The 5786-nt window shown below is 40.9% G+C and overlaps 1 pseudogene across 1 annotated transcript; it reads right to left on the bottom strand.

Moving 5' to 3' along the window:
* Positions 1–440: 440 nt before the first annotated feature.
* LOC104601023 (protein NRT1/ PTR FAMILY 5.2-like) lies at positions 441–5136 on the bottom strand (annotated as a pseudogene). The gene is made up of 4 exons (XR_016084212.1): positions 4920–5136; positions 4600–4817; positions 1566–2134; positions 441–1483 (listed from the first exon to the last, which is right to left on the bottom strand). The product of XR_016084212.1 is annotated as a protein NRT1/ PTR FAMILY 5.2-like (transcript).
* Positions 5137–5786: the final 650 nt, after the last annotated feature.

The following is a 5786-nucleotide window of genomic DNA, read 5'->3' as shown; positions in this document are numbered from 1 at the left end:
GCTGGCATACCTCAACTTCATGTCGGAGCTTATTCGCACTCCTGCCGATGCCAGAATCCTGGCGTTAAGTGGAATTGTTGTTGCAGAAGCAAGAGTAATGGATAACGAATTGCCAGATGCATTAAGTAAATTAGTTGAAGGCAGAGAGATACACAAGCACAATCTCCACGATGTTCAGAACCAGATCCGCCGTTACGTGAAGATCATTTAATGGGGAAGAAGAATTTGGGCTTAAATGAAATAGTTATTTTTTAAGAAAAGGTTAATTAAAGTTTGAAGAACTGATATATTTTAAAAAGAACATTTAATACGGAGGGGTTAAGTTCTTGGTTAGTTGTTACACTAAAGTGGACTCCTCTAACATGATTAAGGACATGTGGAATCATTTTATTGGGTTATTAGAGAAGGGAGTAGAGGGAAGTTAGTAGGAAATCCGGACTGGCACTTTACACTATACAAGTATATATATCAATAACAACCCAAGAAACAATAATTAATGAATCGGTCTGGACATTCATCATGAACAACAAGAGACATAGATATAGACACATTGCTAGCTAGCTGTAAATTTTCTCTATACAAACAGCTGGCTATCGAAATTCCCCAACTCCTGTTCGTTGGTGACCTTAAACGTTGACATGACCCGTAGGTCTTCTTCCTTGAGCACTTCCATTGAATCAGAAACCTCCGCTCTGTAAACATAGAGCCTGCTTACACCAATGAAGAAGATGAAGTTCAGGAAGCTGAGTACTGCTAAGAAAAAGTAGTAGTAGTCCAAGTGAGACGCATTCAGGTTATTCAGAATCCATCCCTTTTGGCCGTGCCTCTTGGTGATGTGAGACACAGTTGAAAGAAGAAAACTACTAAGAAAGCTTCCAATCCCAGCGCAAACCAGGGCGCAAGAAGTCCCCAAACTCTTCATGTTCTCAGGTGCCTGGTCATAGAAGAACTCTATTAATCCTACAAGTGAAAATGCGTCCATCATCCCCACGAGAACAAACTGAGGTAGCAGAGTGAATATGCTGAGAGGAACTCTCCCTCCATTTTCTACTATCCCATGAGACCTGGCCACACTTAGTCTCCTCCTCTCAGTCAGAGCTGCAACTAACATGACTACAATGGAAAGAGCAAAGCCAGTGCCCAATCTTTGTAGGAGAGTGATACCTCTGGGATTCTTGGTCCACTTCCTCATGACTTTGGTGAAATACAGATCATATATCACCACGCTGACAAGCATGGATATCGTAGCAAATCCACTTATGCTGGCAGCTGGGATCTGGAAACTCCCTACAGCTCTGTCCAGTGTGGTGCCTGTTTGACAAAAAGAGTATTGGTCTGGGCAATCGTTGCAGTCGGTACAAATGTCGTTAACATTATTGGAATCATACGGAGCATTTGCTTCGTCTCCTCTACTTGGGTCACTGGACAAACCATCCATGGAGTGTTTGAAGAACCTGTCTGCACAGAGGCCTTGTTGAGGAACCTGCATATATGTATGCATGAATTATTGAGAATTAAACGTTTTATTTTCCCGTCTTAAACCAAACCACCAGAGGAAGACTAACCTCAGAGAAGTTGTAGATTCAATCCTGAACTTCCCTTTTACTTCATATTCCTTCAGGTCAAGCTCATAGAGCTCTCCAAGGTCAGCAGGAACTGGCACCCTCCATTTCATGAATGCAGCCACTATGACCCTAGCCATCCTTGTCAAGGGACTCCCTGTGAGCACCTTATGCCTATAGAAGCGTGAGCCAGCTATAAAGATTGTAAATGATATAGCAAGCCCAATTGTAGGGAGACCATACCCTAGGGCCCAGCCCACATTGTCTTGTATGTATACAAGGAAGGTGGTTGCAAATAGTGTCCCAAAGAATACGCTGAATATCCACCAGTTGAAGAAGGAAAGCTTATGGGCCTTCTCCTTAGGGTGGAAATCATCAAATTGGTCGGCACCAATGGTGGAGATGTTTGGCTTGGTTGCACCAGTCCCCAGTGCCAGTATGTAGAGGACACCATAGAACACAGCCAATTGTAATGTGGAAGCTTGTTTACACTCCGCGACATTAATTGATTGCCCACAGGGAGGTGGTTTCAGGGCAGAGATAGAAACTGCTAGTGTTAGGAGAATCATTCCCTGTGTCAATCATCAAAAATGTTAATGATGGACATACTAGTTGCAAATAGTGGTGCACATAGAGTGTTGGAAGCGGACTCGATGGTAGAACCGGTGAACCAATCAGCCATTTGGGTCCTAGTTAAGTAGTTATTTGATGCATGGTTTTCATTAGGGTTTGGTTTTTTGTTCAATTTCGGTTAACCATTTAAAAAAATGGCAGTTAATCGAATTGACCGATATATATACAGTAATATATATTTATATAATATTATATATATTATATTTTTTATTTTTTTTGAAAATCGAATAAAAAAGTTTGACAGTCTGAGAGACTTTCAGCCTTTTCTCTTTGAACCTTTCAATTGAAAACTAAAAGTTCAGCAATCTGCCAGAGTGCCAGATTGTTAGACTGCCAGTCTCGAAAATTGAAACTTTTCAGCCTTTCTCTTTTGTCTCTTCGAATTAGAAACCTAAACCTTCTCTCACTCTCTAATTCTTTTCTCTTTTGTCTCTCTCAGTTTTCTTCTAAGTTCTCAGTCTCTCTTACAGTCTTACTCTTCTTCAGCTCTTCATATTCCTCATATGGCCGCACGGCCCGAGCCAACCACCAGCACCAAGCGGCAACGCCGGTCGTCGTCTCTTCTCTCTCTCTCACCTCTCCTCTCTGTAGCTCCATCAGGCGCCACCTCTCAAGCTCTCACTTCAGGGCCTTTCTTCTCTCTCTCTCTCTCACCTCTCCTCTCTGCGGCTCCGCCAGGTGCCACCTCTCAAGCTCTCACTTCAGGCGACGGTCGATAGCAACCTCTAGCACCAACCAGTCCGGCACCGATAGCAACCACCAACACCAACCAGTCCAGCACCAATAGCAACCACCAACAATTTTAGGTTTTTTTTTTAATTTTATGTGTATAAAAAAACTGAAAAACCGAATCACGGTTAGTCAATGAACCAATTATCCGATTGCATCGATTCGATTTCGGTTTGAATATTTAAAAAGCTGATCAGATTGATTTGATTTAAAAAAAATACCCTACGGTTTGATTAACTGAACCGTGAACACCCCTAATTTTCATGGTTGCATTTGTATGATATAACCGGCCCCGGTATCTGGTAAAAGTTAAAATCATGACCCCGATGAGCTTGTCGATTTTTTTTTTCTTTTTATCCAAGTCTGATAATTAAGTATTTGGAATGCAATTATTAATGGGGAAAATCAACGATATCGAAAAGATATGGTACTTGATCAATCAAAACACCTCACAAATTTTGATAAACACTACCTGATTGGCCACCTCTTATATTATATGAGTTGATTATCGGTAAATTTTTATGGTGTCATGTCTTTCTGGTATCATATATATGGTGGGACTCTTATTAAAATCAGAGGACAAAATAATTAGGGGGGCAATTTCATTTTTGTATAGATGAACACATGGATCAGACTAGATAAGGTCGACCATGCCATAATAGAACCTAAACTTGGTAGACCCAAGCTACACGACTCAAAATGAGTCATACCAAGGGCCCATTTGGAAGGGCTGAGCTGAAATAAGCTTTTCAGCTTCTTTGATAGAGATGTACAAATAACATATGCTATGTTTGTTGGCAACCGGCTTAAGTGTCTAAGAAATCAAAATAATCTAGGGCTGTAAATAGATCAAATCAATTGGATACAGGTATATAGATCTGAATTTGATTATATTCGAATTCAAATTGGATCTTATTTGTTGAATTTATATCGGACTCAAATGGAACTTAGATATTGAATAATGTAAGTAAGTTAAACAAAAATGAACTGAATTAAAAATAACTTAAATATTACATTTGAAGAACAAAATTATTTGAAAATTAATTGTACAAAACTTAAACCTATGAAATTATTAGATAGGATAGTGGTCGAGCCACCATTTGATTGAATCCAAATCACCCTTAACTTGATGTAATTCGAAAATAATCTTCGCAAGTCATTCCATATAAGCCCTTTAATTAAAGAGGCTGAAGCAGACAGCCCTTCAACTTGCTGATTGACAGCCGATTTGGCTTATGGACGTTTCACCAAAAATAGCTAACAGACAATCAGAAGCAGCTGCGCCAAACAAGCAACAAGTTACCAACTGGATTAGGCCTTTTGGGCGAATTAAGAGTCTTTTAGGCGAGTTTTTGACCACAACCAATGCACAGAGATAGTGTTTTGTGGGTAGATGTCCTTTTAGGTTGCTTTGGAATTCTAGTGGTAGGAGATTCGGAGTCCTTTTAGGTTGCTTTGGAATTAAGCTGACCAAACCTACTTACTCTGCGAAACGAATGACGTGGCCAATTCAGACCAACCGTCAAACTGAAACCATTTCATGTTGACCACCTCTTCCTCCGATTAATTCGTGGTATGGAAGATTATCAGCTGAAATTGTGGGACTCCAATGTACTGTTCGATGAAATATTCATATGGAATGGAAGCAGTAGTACTAATTATATGTATAAATTACCAAGAGATAGATGACAGATCCGATGAGGAAGGTCCAATATCGACCGAGATATGCATCAGCGACGTAGGCACCCAAGATGGGTGTCAAGAAGACCGTTCCGGCCCAGTTGGTGACATTGTTGGCAGATTTCACTGTGCCCTGATGGAGCTTCGTGATCAAGTAAATAACCAGATTCGATGAGATGCCAAAATAGGCCATTCTTTCAAACACCTCATAAGCTGCATGCCCAACACCACTCAGAATTCAATAAGCAACAGATCATTAATTCCATCAACTATGAACTGGTTATGTATGAGAGAGATCTAAAGAGAGAGAGGTACCTAGAATGAAGGAACAAGCTTTCCATCCACCTCTTTTGCATCTAAGAACAGGGTTCCCTTTAAGATCAACAGTCCCATCTTGAGTGTGCTCACCACCGCCTTCTTCCCCGGCCATGGCTGCTGTTTAGCTGTTATGGCTTCTACTTCTTTGGGCCAAACCTATCCTGATTTTTATAGACATATTGTCAATTACTAATGATAAAGTTATAGAACCTTATTGTTCATGGAAAATTCTCACGTGCAATAAATGAAAATTAATTAATTAGGTTTTTCTATATTTTATAAACAATTAAAAACTTGATTGGAGGTAAAATGTGTGGAAAAGAAAACAAATGGTTTCTTAAAAAACAATACTAGCAGAGGGGGCCCTGCGTTGCAGGGGCTCATTCATAAACTATCAGGCTCGAGCTCAATTCGAATTAGATACTTGAGTTAGAGCTCAATCTCGGCTCAAGTTAAAAGCTCGAAAGTTCAAGCTCGGCTACCTTTAATTGTAGGTCTCCCAATTAATCGAGATGCCGAGCAGAGGCCTCCCTCAATTGCCGAGGTGCCAAATCGAGGTCTCCCTCAACTGCTCAAGTGTCGAGCTGAGGTTTCCCTATCTGGCGATATGTCGAGCTAAGGTCACTCTTATTCGACAAAGTGTCGAGCTAAGGTCTCCTTTAGTTGTCGAGGTTTTAAGCCGAGATCTCCCTCAATGATTGAGGTGTTGAGCCGAGGTCTCCCTCAGTGGTCGAGATGTCATTTAGCTCGAGCTCGATTCGAATTAGAGACTTGAGCTTGAGCTCAGAAGTTCGAGCTCGGCTTGGCTCGAACTCGACTACCTTTGATTGCAGATCCCCTAGCAGCCGAGATGCCGAGTTGAGG

This window comes from Nelumbo nucifera, chromosome 3, assembly GCF_055504915.1.
Source record: "Nelumbo nucifera cultivar China Antique chromosome 3, China Antique-T2T, whole genome shotgun sequence".
Taxonomy (NCBI): Eukaryota; Viridiplantae; Streptophyta; class Magnoliopsida; order Proteales; family Nelumbonaceae; genus Nelumbo; species Nelumbo nucifera.
The sequence above is the reverse complement of the archived record's forward strand: the minus strand, read 5'-3'. Positions and strand labels throughout refer to the sequence as shown.